This window comes from Pelophylax lessonae (genome assembly GCF_965119305.1).
Source record: "Pelophylax lessonae genome assembly, chromosome: 2".
In the NCBI taxonomy this organism is placed as follows: Eukaryota; Metazoa; Chordata; class Amphibia; order Anura; family Ranidae; genus Pelophylax; species Pelophylax lessonae.
In genome coordinates this window covers 741,908,461-741,932,110 of record NC_138769.1, presented here as the reverse complement: position 1 = coordinate 741,932,110, position 23,650 = coordinate 741,908,461, and the positions used below count along the sequence as shown (strand labels likewise).

General features: G+C 47.5%; 1 protein-coding gene across 1 annotated transcript in view; it reads right to left on the bottom strand.

The window, feature by feature from the left end:
- LOC309545760 (uncharacterized protein) overlaps positions 1-23,650 on the bottom strand; it is a 48,627-nt gene that overhangs the window by 1,015 nt on the left and 23,962 nt on the right. The gene's annotated exons all lie outside the window — the stretch shown is intronic.

Below are 23,650 nucleotides of genomic sequence, written 5' to 3'. Positions count from 1 at the left end.
CCACCCACCATGACCACCACCCCAACCCAACCACTAATTCCACTCCAGCACCAAACTCTCCCCGAGCCTCTCATCCACCACGACCACCCCCCCCCTCCCTAACCATGTAATGCACCACCATCCCTATGCCTCCCACCTCTCCCCAACCACTCAACCTACCACCATCACCACCACCACCCCTCCCTAATCACTCAACCCACCACCACCCCTCCCAAAGTCTCCCACCCACCACCAACCATGACCACCACCCCTCCCCAACCACTCAATCCACCAACATCACCACCCCCCCCCCGAGCCTCCCACCCCTCCCCAACCACTAAACCCACTAAACCTACCACCATCACCACCCCTCCCTAATCACTCAACCCACCACCACCTTTCCCCGAGTCTCACATCCACCACCCCTCCTGGACCACTCAATCCACCATCACCACCACTCCCCAACCACTAAACCTACCACCATCACCACCACCATCCCTCCCTAATCACTCAACCCACCACCAACCATGATCACCACCCCTCCCTGACCACTCAATTCACCACCACCACTGCTCCCCGAGCCTCCCACCCACCACCCACCATGACCACCACCCTCCCCCACCACTCAACCCAACACTACCCCTCCCAGAGCCTCCCACCCACCATGATTTGTCCTGTTTAAAATTATTCTGCTACAAAGATTTACTAGGGATGCATTAATATATCAGCCACCAAATATCACTGGCTGAAAATAGGGTTATTGGCGTTTTGCCGATAGAAAAAAAAAAGATGCCGATAATGGCTGCCGAAAATTACTGGCACCGATAGCAGCTAAAAATATGGTTATCAATGCTGATAGTGGGCGAAAGTAGGGTTATCAGTACCAATAATGGCCAAAAATAGGGTTATCGGTGGCAATAATGGCTGATAATAGGGTTATCAGTGCCTATAATGACCGAAAATCGGTTTATATTTACCGATAAAAAAAATAAATGTGCAAATAATGGCTGACAAAAATTATCGGCCGAAAAACAGGGTTTTTGGTGCCGTTAATGGCTGAAAATAAATTCATATTAATTCATATTCATTATATTAATTAAGAAGCCGAATATAATACATTTAACCTCCCCCCGTCCGCGCTACAGCCTATATATGGCTGCAGCGCGGACTCGAATTTTCGGGAGGCCGTTTTTAAACGGCCTCCCAGTGACACGCCCCCAGCGCGCTCCCGCGAGCGCGCTGCGGGGAAAATCTGTGTCGGCCGTGTCCCTTGGACACAGCCGATCACAGATCGTGGTGAATGGCCAATCACAGCGGCCATTCACCACGTGATCTGGCCGTCCAATGAGCGATGATCTCATATGTAAACATATGAGATCATCTCTCATCGCCGGCGCTCCTTCCTCACACAGAGCCTGCAGTGTGAGGAAGGAGGGGGAGCCGACAGCCGCTGGGGACACACAGCAATGTAATCAGGGCACCGATCACCAGTGCCCTGATTACTAAAAGGTAAAAACACACACACAGTGCCCCCACATCAGTGCCCACAGTGCCCGCCATCAGTGCCCCCCATCAATGCCCACAATCAGTGCCCATAGTGCTGCTAGTCAGTGCCCATCAGTGCCTGCTCATCTAGGCACTGATGAGCACTGACTGGCAGCACTATGGGCACTGAGTGTGGGCACTGATGGTGCTGCCCATCAGTGCCGCTCATCAGTGCCACCCGTCAGTGTCCAGTGCCATCCGCCAGTGCCCATCAGTGCCGCCTATCAGTGCCCATCAGTGCCGCCACTCAGTGCCCAGCAGTGCCACCTGTCAGTGCCCAGCAGTGCCACCTCTCAGTGCCCAGCAGTGCCGCCTCTCAGTGCCCAGCAGTGCCGCCTCTCAGTGCCCAGCAGTGCCGCCTATCAGTGCTCATCAGTGCCGCCTCTCAGTGCTGCCTCTCAGTGCCGCCTCTCAGTGCTCATCAGTGCGGCATATTAGTACCTCCTCATCAGTGCCCATAAGTGCCACCTCATCAGTGCCCATAAGTGCCACCTCATCAGTGCCCATCAGTGCAGCCTATCAGTGCCCATCAGTGCCGCCTCATCAGCGCACATCAGTGAAGGAGAAAAATTTATTTTCAAAATTTACTCGCAGAAAATAAGAAAAACTTTTTTTTTTTCAAAATTTTTTGTATTTATTCTTTTTTTTTGTAAAAAATAAAAAACCCAGAGATGATTAAATACCACCAAAAGAAAGCTCTATTTGTGTGAAAAAAATGATAAAAATTTCATATGGGTACAGTGTAGCATGACTGCGCAATTGTCATTCAAAGTGTGACAGCGCTGAAAGCTGAAAATTGGCCTGGATGGGAAGGGTGTTTAAGTGCACAGAAGGCAAGTGGTTAAATAGAAAAAAATACTAAAAAAAAAAAACTGTCCATTTCATTTTTCGGTTTTCAGCCAAGTGGATCCTGAATTTTTAATTTTGGTACGAGGATTTTCATATATCCGATGCACCACAAAGAATTACAAATATGAAACAAAAGATTCTTTTTCTTCAATTTTGCACTTTTTCATTTTGCGGGGAAAAAATCATCAAAACAAAAAAAAAAAATTATATTCATGGTTAGAAAAAGAAGAAGAAAAAAAAGTAGGTTAACCCTTTCATGCCGGTGTGTAAAAAAAAAAAATCTTACTGCCTGAAACCAGTTTTGCAACTTTGGCATGTGTAAATATGTATATAACATTGCAACTACTCTGTGTATACCAGCGAAATATTCCTTGTGTTTTTTTTTGTTTTTTCAGGACAAACTGGACTTTCTTTTGGTGGTGAATGGAAATGGATATCTCCAGAGACACTCATGAACAAAATTTGACCATATTTTTCCCTAAGAGAATAATTCTTGTATCAGCTCCATCTAGTGGCCAAAATAAGGTATAGTTTTCTGAAATGCCTCAATGAGAACATTTACCACATTTTGGCCAGCAGATGGAGCTGATTCAGAAATTAATTTATTGAAAAAAAAAGAAATAAAAGTTTGTCCAGGTTGTAGGAAGGTTTCTGACATTCAGCCAACCAATGTTATAAATAGCCCCCTAACTGCCCAGCCTAGGCCAGAAAGCAGGAATTCAATAAAGACGTATAAATAATATATATTCATTATTAATAATAAAATATATTAAATATTAACAATTTTAATAATCCTTTTTTTTTTTTACATTTGTGTAAGAGGGGGGCAAAATTAAAAATTACATTTCCACTTTAATTAGTGTTGATTAGGTGGTTAGGGTAAAATAAATGTTAATAAGGGGTTTATTAGGAACAAATTTGAAAAAAAATGTATTAATATAAAAAAATAACTGTATAAAATTGTATGAACGCAAGAAAGTAATGTATGTTGTTGTGTACTGTGCATTGGATGGGATATGAGATACCTGGGTAGAAGGATCAGAGATCCCCTCTATGGAAGTCAGGGTATAGCTCCTGTCCTAGGGTGACAACACTCATGCACTATCTATGGAGGAGCAGCACCATCACCCTAGGAAGGGATTACAGAACATCTCCCCTCTCCTCATATAGTACAATGAGTGTTGTCACCATAAGCCAGGAAGTGTGTTACTGGCCGGAATACCAGGAGAAAAAAAAAAAAAAAAAAGGAAAGAAAGCCTAAAAAAGAAAACGAATGCAGCCATCACATCTAAGGACCAGTAAGCCGTCTTTAGATACACTTTAAAGGAAATCTTCTGTAGCTCAGGAATAAGCAGGCAGCCGTTCCTTGCAAGTGAGGAGTTCTGATCTCACTGCTGGCATACTTCTTCCAGATTAGGAGTGTTTGGAGAGCCAGGAAACTAGCATTTTCAGAAGAAAAAGCCAGAAGCCCTTATAATACTCTCAGACAGGCGAGTCCTTTATACAGCAATGCAGACCCCATGCTCTGTTATACAGATTACCACCAAGGAGGGGAAATTACAGATTTGCACTTTGCATCAATATATAGAAAATCTCATTGACATTTGTACACAGATATACAAACACCTCCGACACGTTTCGTGGCTTTTTTTTTACCGCTTCTTCGGAAATGGCAGGCAGATGTTTTTCTTACTTGTAAATTGGAGTCGTTGTATATTCGCTTGCAAATGTAATAAAAAAATGTCTTCTTATTGGATCAAATACACCATGGTAAGGGTTTCTGCATAATTCACACACTGTAGTGGTGAATGTGTTATTCTTTCTACCGTGCCAAGCCCCGTTTATGGCCAAACCCTTCCAAATGGGACACCCAAATAGGTCTAGATCCAGATCTCGGGCCAATTGGGATATCCAAGTAGGTCTAGGTCCAATTGGGACACCCAGGTAGGTCTAGGTCAAATTGGGACACCCAGGTAGGTCTAGATCCAGGTCTAGGGCCAATTGGGACATCCAAGTAGGTCTAGATGCAGGTCTATGTCCAATTAAGACACCCAAGTACGTCTAGGTCCAATTGGGACACCCAAGTAGGTCTAGATCCAGGTCTAGGGCCAATTGGGACATCCAAGTAGGTCTAGATGCAGGTCTATGTCCAATTAAGACACCCAAGTAGGTCTAGAACCAATTGGGACATCCAAGTAGGTCTAGATTCAATTGGGACACTCAAGTAGGTCTAGATCCAGGTCTAGGTCCAATTGGGACATCCAAGTAGGTATAGGTCCAATTGGGACATCCAAGTAGGTCTATATTCAAGGTCTAGGTCCAATTGGGACAACCGAGTAGGTCTAGATCCAATTGGGACACCTAAATAGGTCTGGATCCAGGTATAGATCCGATTGGGACACCCCAAGTAGGTCTACATAAATTGGGACACCCAAGTAGGTCTAGATCCAGGTCTAGAGCCAATTGGGACATCCAAGTAGGTCTAGGTCCAATTGGGACATCCAAGTAGGTCTATATCCAGGTCTAGGTCCAATTGGGACATCCAAGAAGGTCTATATTCCAGGTCTATGTCCAATTGGGACACCCAAGTAGGTCTAGGTCCAACTGGGACACCCAAGTAAGTCTAGATCCAGATATAGGTCCAATTTGGACACCCAAGTAGGTCTAAGTCAAATTGGGACACCCAGGTAGGTCTAGATCCAGGTCTAGGGCCAACTGGGACATCCAAGTAGGTCTAGATGCAGGTCTATGTCCAATTAAGACACCCAAGTACGTCTAGGTCCAATTGGGACACCCAAGTAGGTCTAGATCCAGGTCTAGGGCCAATTGGGACATCCAAGTAGGTCTAGATGCAGGTCTATGTCCAATTAAGACACCCAAGTAGGTCTAGATCCAATTGGGACATCCAAGTAGGTCTAGATTCAATTGGGACACTCAAGTAGGTCTAGATCCAGGTCTAGGTCCAATTGGGACATCCAAGTAGGTATAGGTCCAATTGGGACATCCAAGTAGGTCTAGGTCTAGGTCCAATTGGGACATCCAAGAAGATCCAGGTCCAGGTCTAGGTCAGATTGGGACATCCAAGTAGGTATAGGTCCAATTGGGACATCCAAGTAGGTCTATATTCAAGGTCTAGGTCCAATTGGGACAACCGAGTAGGTCTAGATCCAATTGGGACACCTAAATAGGTCTGGATCCAGGTATAGATCCAATTGGGACACCCCAAGTAGGTCTACATAAATTGGGACACCCAAGTAGGTCTAGATCCAGGTCTAGAGCCAATTGGGACATCCAAGTAGGTCTAGGTCCAATTGGGACACCCAAGTAGGTCTAGATCCAAGTCTAGAGCCAATTGGGACATCCAAGTAGGTCTAGATGCAGGTCTAGGTCAAATTAAGACACCCAAGTAGGTCTAGGTCCAATTGGGACATCCAAGTAGGTCTATATCCAGGTCTAGGTCCAATTGGGACACCCAAGAAGGTCTATATTCCAGGTCTATGTCCAATTGGGACACCCAAGTAGGTCTACTTCCAACTGGGACACCCAAGTAAGTCTAGATCCAGATATAGGTAAAATTTGGACACCCAAGTAGGTCTAAGTCAAATTGGGACACCCAGGTAGGTCTAGATCCAGGTCTAGGGCCAATTGGGACATCCAAGTAGGTCTAGATGCAAGTCTACATCCAATTGGGACACCCAAGTAGGCCTAGGTCCAATTGGGGCACATCCAAGTAGGTCTAGATCCAGGTCTAGGTCCATTTGGGACACCCAATTTTCAGAAGGAAAACCCAGCATCCCTCATATTACTCTCAGACAGGCGAGTCCTTTAGGCAGTAAAAAAAAATGTATTTTGTAATAAGGAGCATCGCAGACCCCATGCTCTGCTATACAGATTACCACCAAGGAGGGGAAATTTACAAATTTGCATGTTGCATCAATATATGGAAAATCTCATTTATATTTGTACACAGATATACAGTACAACACCTCCAACAGGTTTCGTGGCTTTTTTGACCGCTTCTTCAGAAATGGCAGGCAGATGCCAGATTTATCTTACTTTCACACCGGAGTCGTTGTATATCCGCTTGCAAATATAATTTAAAATTCTTCTACAGTAATTTGAACAAATACACTATGGTAAGGGTTTCTGCATAATTCACACACTGTAGTTTAAAAGTGTTTTTCTTTCTACTGTGCCAAGCCCCTTTTATGGCCAAACTCATCCAATTGGGACACCCAAGTAGGTCTAGATCCAGGTCTAGGCCCAATTGGGACACCAAAGTAGGTCTAGATTCACTAGAGTTAGGACTGCAGGTAATACAGGCTGCCGTGGAGTGGCCCTGCAGCTTACACATGCGTTTGCAAATGTGTGCTAACTAAACCCCTGTTTTGACGCAAATTGTTAGACAGGTTAATTTGGTTGGTAAGCAAACTGGTTAGCAAATTGAACTGGGAATTTTATTTTTGTTTGTCTCACGTGCGTTGCCCTTCCATGTGTTCTTTGCTATGAAGGCCAGCTATTGGTGGGGGCAGAGGCCATTTTCTTTGTTGTTAATGTATACTGGTGTGTGGACATACTGGATGCCTTTGCTGTAATACAATTATAGGTCTAGGTCAAATTGGGACACCCAAGTAGGTCTAGATCCAGGTCTAGGGCCAATTGGGACATCCAAGTAGGTCTAGATGCAGGTCTATGTCCAATTAAGACACCCAAGTAGGTCTAGATCCAATTGGGACATCTAAGTAGGTCTAGATTCAATTGGGACACTCAAGTAGGTCTAGATCCAGGTCTAGGTCCAATTGGGACATCCAAGTAGGTATAGGTCCAATTGGGACATCCAAGTAGGTCTAGGTCTAGGTCCAATTGGGACATCCAAGAAGATCCAGGTCCAGGTCTAGGTCAAATTGGGACATCCAAGTAGGTATAGGTCCAATTGGGACATCCAAGTAGGTCTATATTCAAGGTCTAGGTCCAATTGGGACAACCGAGTAGGTCTAGATCCAATTAGGACACCTAAATAGGTCTGGATCCAGGTATAGATCCAATTGGGACACCCCAAGTAGGTCTACATAAATTGGGACACCCAAGTAGGTCTAGATCCAGGTCTAGGTCCAATTGGGACACCCAAGTAGGTCTAGGTCCAATTGGGACACCCAAGTAGGTCTATATCCAGGTCTAGGTCCAATTGGGACATCCAAGAAGGTCTATATTCCAGGTCTATGTCCAATTGGAACACCCAAGTAGGTCTAGGTCCAACTGGGACACCCAAGTAAGTCTAGATCCAGATATAGGTCCAATTTGGACACCCAAGTAGGTCTAAGTCAAATTGGGACACCCAGGTAGGTCTAGATCCAGGTCTAGGGCCAATTGGGACATCCAAGTAGGTCTAGATGCAAGTCTACATCCAATTGGGACACCCAAGTAGGCCTAGGTCCAATTGGGGCACATCCAAGTAGGTCTAGATCCAGGTCTAGGTCCATTTGGGACACCCAATTTTCAGAAGGAAAACCCAGCATCCCTCATATTACTCTCAGACAGGCGAGTCCTTTAGGCAGTAAAAAAAAATGTATTTTGTAATAAGGAGCATCGCAGACCCCATGCTCTGCTATACAGATTACCACCAAGGAGGGGAAATTTACAAATTTGCATGTTGCATCAATATATGGAAAATCTCATTTATATTTGTACACAGATATACAGTACAACACCTCCAACAGGTTTCGTGGCTTTTTTGACCGCTTCTTCAGAAATGGCAGGCAGATGCCAGATTTATCTTACTTTCACACCGGAGTCGTTGTATATCCGCTTGCAAATATAATTTAAAATTCTTCTACAGTAACTGGAACAAATACACTATGGTAAGGGTTTCTGCATAATTCACACACTGTAGTTTAATAGTGTTTTTCTTTCTACTGTGCCAAGCCACTTTTATGGCCAAACTCATCCAATTGGGACACCCAAGTAGGTCTAGATCCAGGTCTAGGCCCAATTGGGACACCAAAGTAGGTCTAGATTCACTAGAGTTAGGACTGCAGGTAATACAGGCTGCCGTGGAGTGGCCCTGCAGCTTACACATGCGTTTGCAAATGTGTGCTAACTAAACCCCTGTTTTGACGCAAATTGTTAGACAGGTTAATTTGGTTGGTAAGCAAACTGGTTAGCAAATTGAACTGGGAATTGTATTTTTGTTTGTCTCATGTTGTGCCCTTCCATGTGTTCTTTGCTATGAAGGCCAGCTATTGGTGGGGGCAGAGGCCATTTTATTTGTTGTTAATGTATACTGGTGTGTGGACATACTGGATGCCTTTGCTGTAATACAATTATAGGTCTAGGTCCAATTGGGACACCCAAGTAGGTCTAGATCCAGGTCTAGGGCCAATTGGGACATCCAAGTAGGTCTAGATGCAGGTCTATGTCCAATTAAGACACCCAAGTACGTCTAGGTCCAATTGGGACACCCAAGTAGGTCTAGATCCAGGTCTAGGGCCAATTGGGACATCCAAGTAGGTCTAGATGCAGGTCTATGTCCAATTAAGACACCCAAGTAGGTCTAGATCCAATTGGGACATCCAAGTAGGTCTAGATTCAATTGGGACACTCAAGTAGGTCTAGATCCAGGTCTAGGTCCAATTGGGACATCCAAGTAGGTATAGGTCCAATTGGGACATCCAAGTAGGTCTAGGTCCAATTGGGACATCCAAGAAGATCCAGGTCCAGGTCTAGGTCAAATTGGGACATCAAAGTAGGTATAGGTCCAATTGGGACATCCAAGTAGGTCTATATTCAAGGTCTAGGTCCAATTGGGACAACCGAGTAGGTCTAGATCCAATTGGGACACCTAAATAGGTCTGGATCCAGGTATAGATCCAATTGGGACACCCCAAGTAGGTCTACATAAATTGGGACACCCAAGTAGGTCTAGATCCAGGTCTAGGTCCAATTGGGACACCCAAGTAGGTCTAGGTCCAATTGGGACACCCAAGTAGGTCTATATCCAGGTCTAGGTCCAATTGGGACATCCAAGAAGGTCTATATTCCAGGTCTATGTCCAATTGGGACACCCAAGTAGGTCTAGGTCCAACTGGGACACCCAAGTAAGTCTAGATCCAGATATAGGTCCAATTTGGACACCCAAGTAGGTCTAAGTCAAATTGGGACACCCAGGTAGGTCTAGATCCAGGTCTAGGGCCAATTGGGACATCCAAGTAGGTCTAGATGCAAGTCTACATACAATTGGGACACCCAAGTAGGCCTAGGTCCAATTGGGGCACATCCAAGTAGGTCTAGGTCCATTTGGGACACCCAATTTTCAGAAGGAAAACCCAGCATCCCTCATATTACTCTCAGACAGGCGAGTCCTTTAGGCAGTAAAAAAAAATGTATTTTGTAATAAGGAGCATCGCAGACCCCATGCTCTGCTATACAGATTACCACCAAGGAGGGGAAATTTACAAATTTGCATGTTGCATCAATATATGGAAAATCTCATTTATATTTGTACACAGATATACAGTACAACACCTCCAACAGGTTTCGTGGCTTTTTTGACCGCTTCTTCAGAAATGGCAGGCAGATGCCAGATTTATCTTACTTTCACACCGGAGTCGTTGTATATCCGCTTGCAAATATAATTTAAAATTCTTCTACAGTAATTTGAACAAATACACTATGGTAAGGGTTTCTGCATAATTCACACACTGTAGTTTAATAGTGTTTTTCTTTCTACTGTGCCAAGCCACTTTTATGGCCAAACTCATCCAATTGGGACACCCAAGTAGGTCTAGATCCAGGTCTAGGCCCAATTGGGACACCAAAGTAGGTCTAGATTCACTAGAGTTAGGACTGCAGGTAATACAGGCTGCCGTGGAGTGGCCCTGCAGCTTACACATGCGTTTGCAAATGTGTGCTAACTAAACCCCTGTTTTGACGCAAATTGTTAGACAGGTTAATTTGGTTGGTAAGCAAACTGGTTAGCAAATTGAACTGGGAATTGTATTTTTGTTTGTCTCATGTTGTGCCCTTCCATGTGTTCTTTGCTATGAAGGCCAGCTATTGGTGGGGGCAGAGGCCATTTTATTTGTTGTTAATGTATACTGGTGTGTGGACATACTGGATGCCTTTGCTGTAATACAATTATAGGTCTAGGTCCAATTGGGACACCCAAGTAGGTCTAGATCCAGATCTAGGGCCAATTGGGACATCCAAGTAGGTCTAGATGCAGGTCTATGTCCAATTAAGACACCCAAGTAGGTCTAGATCCAATTGGGACATCCAAGTAGGTCTAGATTCAATTGGGACACTCAAGTAGGTCTAGATCCAGGTCTAGGTCCAATTGGGACATCCAAGTAGGTATAGGTCCAATTGGGACATCCAAGTAGGTCTAGGTCCAATTGGGACATCCAAGAAGATCCAGGTCCAGGTCTAGGTCAAATTGGGACATCAAAGTAGGTATAGGTCCAATTGGGACATCCAAGTAGGTCTATATTCAAGGTCTAGGTCCAATTGGGACAACCGAGTAGGTCTAGATCCAATTGGGACACCTAAATAGGTCTGGATCCAGGTATAGATCCAATTGGGACACCCCAAGTAGGTCTACATAAATTAGGACACCCAAGTAGGTCTAGATCCAGGTCTAGGTCCAATTGGGACACCCAAGTAGGTCTAGGTCCAATTGGGACACCCAAGTAGGTCTATATCCAGGTCTAGGTCCAATTGGGACATCCAAGAAGGTCTATATTCCAGGTCTATGTCCAATTGGGACACCCAAGTAGGTCTAGGTCCAACTGGGACACCCAAGTAAGTCTAGATCCAGATATAGGTCCAATTTGGACACCCAAGTAGGTCTAAGTCAAATTGGGACACCCAGGTAGGTCTAGATCCAGGTCTAGGGCCAATTGGGACATCCAAGTAGGTCTAGATGCAAGTCTACATACAATTGGGACACCCAAGTAGGCCTAGGTCCAATTGGGGCACATCCAAGTAGGTCTAGGTCCATTTGGGACACCCAATTTTCAGAAGGAAAACCCAGCATCCCTCATATTACTCTCAGACAGGCGAGTCCTTTAGGCAGTAAAAAAAAATGTATTTTGTAATAAGGAGCATCGCAGACCCCATGCTCTGCTATACAGATTACCACCAAGGAGGGGAAATTTACAAATTTGCATGTTGCATCAATATATGGAAAATCTCATTTATATTTGTACACAGATATACAGTACAACACCTCCAACAGGTTTCGTGGCTTTTTTGACCGCTTCTTCAGAAATGGCAGGCAGATGCCAGATTTATCTTACTTTCACACCGGAGTCGTTGTATATCCGCTTGCAAATATAATTTAAAATTCTTCTACAGTAATTTGAACAAATACACTATGGTAAGGGTTTCTGCATAATTCACACACTGTAGTTTAATAGTGTTTTTCTTTCTACTGTGCCAAGCCCCTTTTATGGCCAAACTCATCCAATTGGGACACCCAAGTAGGTCTAGATCCAGGTCTAGGCCCAATTGGGACACCAAAGTAGGTCTAGATTCACTAGAGTTAGGACTGCAGGTAATACAGGCTGCCGTGGAGTGGCCCTGCAGCTTACACATGCGTTTGCAAATGTGTGCTAATTAAACCCCTGTTTTGACGCAAATTGTTAGACAGGTTAATTTGGTTGGTAAGCAAACTGGTTAGCAAATTGAACTGGGAATTTTATTTTTGTTTGTCTCATGTGCGTTGCCCTTCCATGTGTTCTTTGCTATGAAGGCCAGCTATTGGTGGGGGCAGAGGCCATTTTCTTTGTTGTTAATGTATACTGGTGTGTGGACATACTGGATGCCTTTGCTGTAATACAATTGGCTGGGCTTCCATTATGCCCCCAAGTACCTTTAGGAGGGATGGGCCACCTCCAGGCTCACCTGCCCCCTATCTATCCATTAGCTTGCATGTGCTTCCACTGTGAAGACTCTCATAAATTCATTAGAGTTAGGACTGCAGGTAATACAGGGTGCCGTGGAGTGGCCCTGCAGCTCACACATGCGTTTGCAAATGTGTGCTAACGAAACCCCTGTTTTGACACAAATTGTTAGAGAGGTTAATTTGGTTGGTAAGCAAACTGGTTAGCAAATTGAACTGGGAATTTTATTTTTGTTTGTCTCATGTGCGTTGCCCTTCCATGTGTTCTTTGCTATGAAGGCCAGTTATAGGTGGGGGCAGAGGCCATTTTCTTTGTTGTTTCTGCATAATTCACACACTATAGTTTAAAAGTGTTTTTCTTTCTACTGTGCCAAGCCCCTTTTATGGCCAAACCCATCCAAGTGGGACACCCAAGTAGGTCTAGATCCAGGTCTAGGCCCAATTGGGACACCAAAGTAGGTCTAGATCCAGGTCTAGGTTCAATTGAGACACCCAAGTAGGTATAGCTCTAGATCTAGGTCCAGTTGGGACACCAAAGTAGGTCTATATTACTGTCTAGCAAAGGAGAGTGGTCTGGTTTCCACCAAAAGCACACCTCCATCCCTAAATACATATAGAGACAAAGAAAAATGGCCCGCGGGACTTTAGATGAGGTATGTGCTTAGTGGCTGGAGAACAAAGAATACATGGTGCATAAGTAAAGCAATAATTGATTTTTATTGCATAATATGAACAAGTTGTATGAGTAAAATTAATAACATGTACTACCAATAGCACATGACATAGCTTTGTAGCTGGTATATGAGTAATATACAACATGAACAATATTCCATCACATCATAGTAAATATCTTGATGTAGCCACTTGATTACACGGATAGCCTGAATGATATATAGGGAAATTCCATGAGAGTAGGATATATGACATCATGAACTGACGCGTTTCGGGAGCAGTATCTCCCTTCTTCAGAGATCAATTTGATTCAAAATATATCTACAAAAAAATATATAATAAAATATATAAAATATTGGAGTATGCAGTATGGAATAAGAAACATTTAGAATAGAAAGAATTTTCAATCCAATAGTGAGGACTCCAAAGAGTGCTCAATACTCACAGGTGAATAAAACTTGATTGGAAAAATTGGCTAGTGTGGAACAGCGGCACATCGTGTCTCACCCGGGAGCTGAAGGGTCCTAAAGAATTTGGCAGACCAGAGAGGGGAATCCATGGTAGGTGGATAAACAATGTGTGGTAGGGAGATGTACCTTCCGAAGCGGTCATCCATGTAACAAATGTGAAAAAAATAGAATGATGAAGATGTAGCAGATTGCTACCAATGGTTGTGAAGATACATAGATGTGTGTTGGGAAGGAAAGGCTGGTGTGGTGGGCAAAAGGAGATCCCAAATGGGTGTTGAGAAAGAAAGGAGAGAGAGAAAGAGCAAAATGCAAAAACCACCAAGTTGAAGTTGGGATGAAAGAAGAGGAGTGGTCTGGTTTCCACCAAAAGCTTTTCCCCGCCCCTCCCCTCTCCATGGGACGAGCGGGTCCACCTTTACATCGGCGTCATGCCGCACATCCAGCGCTGTGCGTCAGAGGGTTACACTGACGTCACCGCGCTGCTGCGTGCTCTTACACCTGCGGGAGGGGGAGGTCCGCCTCCAGCGCTCCTGGGCTATTTTCCTCACTTTCTCCTTTCCAGCCACACTCTTTCCTCACATCCACTGTCCTCGGGCCACCAGCCTAACCCTTTCCTCACTATCCCACCTCACTCACTTTCCATTCACTCTACCTTGGTCATGACACACTGCTATTAATTTTTCCTCTTCTTTCATCCCAACTTCAACTTGGTGGTTTTTGCATTTTGCTCTTTCTCTCTCTCCTTTCTTTCTCAACACCCATTTGGGATCTCCTTTTGCCCACCACACCAGCCTTTCCTTCCCAACACACATCTATGTATCTTCACAACCATTGGTAGCAATCTGCTACATCTTCATCATTCTATTTTTTTCACATTTGTTACATGGATGACCGGTTCAGAAGGTACATCTCCCTACCACACATTGTTTATCCACCTACCATGGATTCCCCTCTCTGGTCTGCCAAATTCTTTAGGACCCTTCAGCTCCCGGGTGAGACACGATGTGCCGCTGTTCCACACTAGCCAATTTTTCCAATCAAGTTTTATTCACCTGTGAGTATTGAGCACTCTTTGGAATCCTCACTATTGGATTGAAAATTCTTTCTATTCTAAATGTTTCTTATTCCATACTGCATACTCCAATATTTTATATATTTTATTATATATTTTTTTGTAGATATATTTTGAATCAAATTGATCTCTGAAGAAGGGAGATACTGCTCCCGAAACGCGTCAGTTCATGATGTCATATATCCTACTCTCATGGAATTTCCCTATATATCATTCAGGCTATCCGTGTAATCAAGTGGCTACATCAAGATATTTACTATGATGTGATGGAATATTGTTCATGTTGTATATTACTCATATACCAGCTACAAAGCTATGTCATGTGCTATTGGTAGTACATGTTATTAATTTTACTCATACAACTTAACTTGTTCATATTATGCAATAAAAATCAATTATTGCTTTACTTATGCACCATGTATTCTTTGTTCTCCAGCCACTAAGCACAACCTCATCTAAAGTTCCGCGGGCCATTTTTCTTTGTCTCTATATATATTACTGTCTAGGTCCAACTGGGACACCCAAAGTCAGTCTAGCTCTAGGTCCAGTTGGGACACTCAAGTAGGTCTATGTTCCAGTCTAGGTCTAGTTGGGACAATCTAGTAGGTCTAGGTCCAGGTCCAATCGGGGCACCCATGTAGGTCTAGATCCAATCGGGGTGCCCAAGAAGGTCTAGGTCCTATTGGGACACCCAAGTAGGTTAAGGTTAAATTAGTAATTTCCCTTTGGGTAGTAATTTACCTTTGGGATTAAAAAAATATTATAAATCCAAATTAGGACACCCAAGTAGGTCTATGTCTAGGTCCAACTGTGAAACCCAGGTAGGTCTAAGTCCAATTGGGACACCCAAGTAGATCTAGGTCCAATTGGGACACCCAAGTAGGTCTAGGTCCAATTGGGACACCCAAGTAGGTCTAGGTCCAAATGGGACACCCAAGTAGGTCTAGGTCCAATTGGGACACCCAAGTAGTAGTTCTAGGTCAATTCGGGAAACTCAAGTAGGTCTAGGTCCTATTGGAACACTCAAGTAGGTCAAGCTTCAATTAATAATTCGCCTTTGGGTAGTAATTTCCTTTTGGGATTAATAAAATATTATGAAACTGAATTAGGACAAAAAAAAGAAGAAAAAAAAAAACGAACAAATAAAGTTTTGAAAAAAAAAAAAAATACAAAACGAACAAATAAAGTTTTGAAAAAAAAAAAAATTGTGTTCGCCGCTACCCCGGCCTATTTGGTGGCTATGGGGGGGGGGTGGGGTTTACGACCCAGAAGGGCGCCGATTGGCTGCCTTCTGGGGGCGTAACCTGAGCGCAAGTCATTGCGCTTGGGCACCCCCACTTTCCTGATATCCTGGCTGTGATTGGTCCAGTCTACAGCCTGGACCAATCATCATCCAGGACATCCCATGGCCCCATGCTGACCCCGCTGACGTCGCGTGGACCGGCATTGCAGAGAGCGGAGCGGAGAGGAGACCGGAGAAGAGGAGAGGGAGAAGCCGAGTTCAGGTAAGTGCACTGCTCTGTCGGATAGCTCTGCATTAGGGAACATATACTGGTGGTCATTGCACTGGAGGCACGCACGCATAGCTCTGCATTAGGGGACATATACTGGTGGTCACTGCACTGGAGGCACGCACGCATAGCTCTGCATTAGGGGACATATACTGGTGGTCACTGCACTGGAGGCACGCACGCATAGCTCTGCATTAGGGGACATATACTGGTGGTCACTGCACTGGAGGCACGCACGCATAGCTCTGCATTAGGGGACATATACTGGTGGTCACTGCATTGGAGACACGCACGCATAGCTCTGCATTGGGGAACATATACTGGTGGTCACTGCACTGGAGGCACGCACGCATAGCTCTGCATTAGGGGACATATACTGGTGGTCACTGCATTGGAGGCACCCATGCATAGCTCTGCATTGGGGGACATATACTGGTGGTCACTGCATTGGAGGCACGCTCGCATAGCTCTGCATTAGGGGACATATACTGGTGGTCACTGCACTGGAGGCACGCACGCATAGCTCTGCATTAGGGGACATATACTGGTGGTCACTGCACTGGAGGCACGCACGCATAGCTCTGCATTAGGGGACATATACTGGTGGTCACTGCACTGGAGGCACGCACGCATAGCTCTGCATTAGGGGACATATACTGGTGGGCACTGCACTGGAGGCACGCACGCATAGCTCTGCATTAGGGGACATATACTGGTGGTCACTGCATTGGAGACACGCACGCATAGCTCTGCATTGGGGAACATATACTGGTGGTCACTGCACTGGAGGCACGCACGCATAGCTCTGCATTAGGGGACATATACTGGTGGTCACTGCATTGGAGGCACCCATGCATAGCTCTGCATTGGGGGACATATACTGGTGGTCACTGCATTGGAGGCACGCTCGCATAGCTCTGCATTAGGGGACATATACTGGTGGTCACTGCACTGGAGGCACGCACGCATAGCTCTGCATTAGGGGACATATACTGGTGGTCACTGCACTGGAGGCACGCACGCATAGCTCTGCATTAGGGGACATATACTGGTGGACACTGCATTGGAGGCACCCATGCATAGCTCTGCATTGGGGGACATATACTGGTGGTCACTGCATTGGAGGCACGCACGCATAGCTCTGCATTGGGGGACATATACTGGTGGTCACTGCATTGGAGGCACCCATGCATAGCTCTGCATTGGGGGACATATACTGGTGGTCACTGCATTGGAGGCACGCTCGCATAGCTCTGCATTAGGGGACATATACTGGTGGTCACTGCACTGGAGGCACGCACGCATAGCTCTGCATTAGGGGACATATACTGGTGGTCACTGCACTGGAGGCACGCACGCATAGCTCTGCATTAGGGGACATATACTGGTGGTCACTGCACTGGAGGCACGCACGCATAGCTCTGCATTAGGGGACATATACTGGTGGTCACTGCATTGGAGGCACGCTCGCATAGCTCTGCATTAGGGGACATATACTGGTGGTCACTGCATTGGAGGCACGCTCGCATAGCTCTGCATTAGGGGACATATACTGGTGGTCACTGCACTGGAGGCACGCACGCATAGCTCTGCATTAGGGGACATATACTGGTGGTCATTGCACTGGAGGCACGCACGCATAGCTCTGCATTAGGGGACATATACTGGTGGTCACTGCATTGGAGGCACGCTCGCATAGCTCTGCATTAGGGGACATATACTGGTGGTCACTGCACTGGAGGCACGCTCGCATAGCTCTGCATTAGGGGACATATACTGGTGGTCACTGCACTGGAGGCACGCATGCATAGCTCTGCATTGGGGAACATATACTGGTGGTCACTGCACTGGAGGCACGCACGCATAGCTCTGCATTAGGGGACATATACTGGTGGTCACTGCACTGGAGGCACGCACGCATAGCTCTGCATTAGGGGACATATACTGGTGGTCACTGCATTGGAGGCACCCATGCATAGCTCTGCATTGGGGGACATATACTGGTGGTCACTGCATTGGAGGCACGCACGCATAGCTCTGCATTGGGGGACATATACTGGTGGTCACTGCACTGGAGGCACGCACGCATAGCTCTGCATTGGGGGACATATACTGGTGGTCATTGCACTGGAGGCACGCACGCATAGCTCTGCATTGGGGGACATATACTGGTGGTCACTGCACTGGAGGCACGCACGCATAGCTCTGCACTGGGGGACATATACTGGTGGTCACTGCACTGGAGGCACGCACGCATAGCTCTGCATTAGGGGACATATACTGGTGGTCACTGCATTGGAGGCACGCACGCATAGCTCTGCATTAGGGGACATATACTTGTGGTCACTGCACTGGAGGCACGCACGCATAGCTCTGCATTGGGGGACATATACTGGTGGTCACTGCACTGGAGGCACGCACGCATAGCTCTGCATTAGGGGACATATACTGGTGGTCACTGCATTGGAGGCACGCAGGCATAGCTCTGCATTGGGGGACATATACTGGTGGTCACTGCACTGGAGGCACGCACGCATAGCTCTGCATTAGGGGACATATACTGGTGGTCACTGCACTGGAGGCACGCACGCATAGCTCTGCATTGGGGGACATATACTGGTGGTCACTGCACTGGAGGCACGCACGCATAGCTCTGCATTAGGGGACATATACTTGTGGTCACTGCACTGGAGGCACGCACGCATAGCTCTGCATTGGGAGACATATACTGGTGGTCACTGCACTGGAGGCACGCACACATAGCTCTGCATTAGGGGACATATACTGGTGGTCACTGCATTGGAGGCACGCACGCATAGCTCTGCATTAGGGGACATATACTTGTGGTCACTGCACTGGAGGCACGCACGCACGCATAGCTCTGCATTGAGGGATGTATACTTGTGGTCACTGCACTGGAGGCACGCACGCATAGCTCTGCATTAGGGGACATATACTGGTGGTCACTGCATTGGAGGCACGCAGGCATAGCTCTGCATTGGGGGACATATACTGGTGGTCACTGCACTGGAGGCACGCACGCATAGCTCTGCATTAGGGGACATATACTGGTGGTCACTGCATTGGAGGCACGCACGCATAGCTCTGCATTGGGGGATGTATACTTGTGGTAACTGCACTGGAGGCACGCACGCATAGCTCTGCATTGGGGGATGTATACTTGTGGTCACTGCATTGGAGGCACGCACGCATAGCTCTGCATTGGGGGATGTATACTGGTGGTCACTGGCTGCACTGGAGGCACGCACGCATAGCTCTGCATTGGGGGACGTATACTGGTGGTCACTGCACTGGAGGCACGCACGCATAGCTCTGCATTGGGGGACATATACTTGTGGTCACTGCACTGGAGGCACGCATGCATAGCTCTGCATTGGGGGATGTATACTTGTGGTCACTGCACTGGAGGCACGCATGCATAGCTCTGCATTGGGGGATGTATACTGGTGGTCACTGCATTGGAGGCACGCACAGCTCTGCATTGGGGGACATGTACTGGTGGTCATTGCACTGGAGGCACGCACGCATAGCTCTGCATTAGGGGACATATACTGGTGGTCACTGCATTGGAGGCACCCATGCATAGCTCTGCATTGGGGGACATATACTGGTGGTCACTGCATTGGAGGCACGCACGCATAGCTCTGCATTGGGGGACATATACTGGTGGTCATTGCACTGGAGGCACGCACGCATAGCTCTGCATTAGGGGACATATACTGGGGGTCACTGCACTGGAGGCACGCACGCATAGCTCTGCATTAGGGGACATATACTGGTGGTCACTGCATTGGAGGCACCCATGCATAGCTCTGCATTGGGGGACATATACTGGTGGTCACTGCATTGGAGGCACGCACGCATAGCTCTGCATTGGGGGACATATACTGGTGGTCATTGCACTGGAGGCACGCACGCATAGCTCTGCATTGGGGGACATATACTGGTGGTCACTGCACTGGAGGCACGCACGCATAGCTCTGCATTAGGGAACATATACTGGTGGTCACTGCACTGGAGGCACGCACGCATAGCTCTGCATTAGGGGACATATACTGGTGGTCACTGCATTGGAGGCACGCTCGCATAGCTCTGCATTAGGGGACATATACTGGTGGTCACTGCATTGGAGGCACGCTCGCATAGCTCTGCATTAGGGGACATATACTGGTGGTCACTGCACTGGAGGCACGCACGCATAGCTCTGCATTAGGGGACATATACTGGTGGTCATTGCACTGGAGGCACGCACGCATAGCTCTGCATTAGGGGACATATACTGGTGGTCACTGCATTGGAGGCACGCTCGCATAGCTCTGCATTAGGGGACATATACTGGTGGTCACTGCACTGGAGGCACGCTCGCATAGCTCTGCATTAGGGGACATATACTGGTGGTCACTGCACTGGAGGCACGCATGCATAGCTCTGCATTGGGGAACATATACTGGTGGTCACTGCACTGGAGGCACGCACGCATAGCTCTGCATTAGGGGACATATACTGGTGGTCACTGCACTGGAGGCACGCACGCATAGCTCTGCATTAGGGGACATATACTGGTGGTCACTGCATTGGAGGCACCCATGCATAGCTCTGCATTGGGGGACATATACTGGTGGTCACTGCATTGGAGGCACGCACGCATAGCTCTGCATTGGGGGACATATACTGGTGGTCACTGCACTGGAGGCACGCACGCATAGCTCTGCATTGGGGGACATATACTGGTGGTCATTGCACTGGAGGCACGCACGCATAGCTCTGCATTGGGGGACATATACTGGTGGTCACTGCACTGGAGGCACGCACGCATAGCTCTGCACTGGGGGACATATACTGGTGGTCACTGCACTGGAGGCACGCACGCATAGCTCTGCATTAGGGGACATATACTGGTGGTCACTGCATTGGAGGCACGCACGCATAGCTCTGCATTAGGGGACATATACTTGTGGTCACTGCACTGGAGGCACGCACGCATAGCTCTGCATTGGGGGACATATACTGGTGGTCACTGCACTGGAGGCACGCACGCATAGCTCTGCATTAGGGGACATATACTGGTGGTCACTGCATTGGAGGCACGCAGGCATAGCTCTGCATTGGGGGACATATACTGGTGGTCACTGCACTGGAGGCACGCACGCATAGCTCTGCATTAGGGGACATATACTGGTGGTCACTGCACTGGAGGCACGCACGCATAGCTCTGCATTGGGGGACATATACTGGTGGTCACTGCACTGGAGGCACGCACGCATAGCTCTGCATTAGGGGACATATACTTGTGGTCACTGCACTGGAGGCACGCACGCATAGCTCTGCATTGGGAGACATATACTGGTGGTCACTGCACTGGAGGCACGCACACATAGCTCTGCATTAGGGGACATATACTGGTGGTCACTGCATTGGAGGCACGCACGCATAGCTCTGCATTAGGGGACATATACTTGTGGTCACTGCACTGGAGGCACGCACGCACGCATAGCTCTGCATTGAGGGATGTATACTTGTGGTCACTGCACTGGAGGCACGCACGCATAGCTCTGCATTAGGGGACATATACTGGTGGTCACTGCATTGGAGGCACGCAGGCATAGCTCTGCATTGGGGGACATATACTGGTGGTCACTGCACTGGAGGCACGCACGCATAGCTCTGCATTAGGGGACATATACTGGTGGTCACTGCATTGGAGGCACGCACGCATAGCTCTGCATTGGGGGATGTATACTTGTGGTAACTGCACTGGAGGCACGCACGCATAGCTCTGCATTGGGGGATGTATACTTGTGGTCACTGCATTGGAGGCACGCACGCATAGCTCTGCATTGGGGGATGTATACTGGTGGTCACTGGCTGCACTGGAGGCACGCACGCATAGCTCTGCATTGGGGGACGTATACTGGTGGTCACTGCACTGGAGGCACGCACGCATAGCTCTGCATTGGGGGACATATACTTGTGGTCACTGCACTGGAGGCACGCATGCATAGCTCTGCATTGGGGGATGTATACTTGTGGTCACTGCACTGGAGGCACGCATGCATAGCTCTGCATTGGGGGATGTATACTGGTGGTCACTGCATTGGAGGCACGCACAGCTCTGCATTGGGGGACATGTACTGGTGGTCATTGCACTGGAGGCACGCACGCATAGCTCTGCATTGGGGGACATATACTGGTGGTCACTGCACTGGAGGCACGCACGCATAGCTCTGCACTGGGGGACATATACTGGTGGTCACTGCACTGGAGGCACGCACGCATAGCTCTGCATTAGGGGACATATACTGGTGGTCACTGCATTGGAGGCACGCACGCATAGCTCTGCATTAGGGGACATATACTTGTGGTCACTGCACTGGAGGCACGCACGCATAGCTCTGCATTGGGGGACATATACTTGTGGTCACTGCACTGGAGGCACGCACGCATAGCTCTGCATTAGGGGACATATACTGGTGGTCACTGCATTGGAGGCATGCAGGCATAGCTCTGCATTGGGGGACATATACTTGTGGTCACTGCACTGGAGGCACGCACGCATAGCTCTGCATTGGGGGACATATACTTGTGGTCACTGCACTGGAGGCACGCACGCATAGCTCTGCATTGGGGGATGTATACTTGTGGTCACTGCACTGGAGGCACGCACGCATAGCTCTGCATTGGGGGATGTATACTTGTGGTCACTGCATTGGAGGCACGCACGCATAGCTCTGCATTGGGGGACATATACTTGTGGTCACTGCATTGGAGGCACGCACGCATAGCTCTGCATTGGGGGATGTATACTTGTGGTCACTGCATTGGAGGCACGCACGCATAGCTCTGCATTGGGGGATGTATACTTGTGGTCACTGCATTGGAGGCACGCACGCATAGCTCTGCATTGGGGGATGTATACTTGTGGTCACTGCACTGGAGGCACGCACGCATAGCTCTGCATTGGGGGATGTATACTTGTGGTCACTGCACTGGAGGCACGCACGCATAGCTCTGCATTGGGGGATGTATACTTGTGGTCACTGCACTGGAGGCACGCACGCATAGCTCTGCATTGGGGGATGTATACTTGTGGTCACTGCATTGGAGGCACGCACGCATAGCTCTGCATTGGGGGATGTATACTGGTGGTCACTGGCTACACTGGAGGCACGCACGCATAGCTCTGCATTGGGGGACGTATACTGGTGGTCACTGGCTGCACTGGAGCCACGCACGCATAGCTCTGCATTGGGGACATGTATACTGGTCACTGCATTGGGGACATGTATGCTGGTCACTACATTGAAAGGGGGCATTTATACTGGTCACTATATTGAAGGGGGCATGTATTGTGGGGTTTGTGCTTGAGTTGTTTGTGCGGGGTTTGTGCCTGAGGGGTTTGTGCTGGGGGGGGGGGGGTCTGTACTGTGAGGTTTGTGCTGGAGGGTCTGTACTGTGGGGTTTGTGCCACTCTCAGTCCATGTATCCCATAATAGGATGTCTCTCACAGTATATCCCATAATAGGGCCCCTGTTCTAGTACTGATGGACCCCTTAATATGTGATATATTGGGAGAATTGGTTCACGCAAGCAAAATACAGGGGACAAAATGGGTGGAGTCTATAAGGGGTGGGGC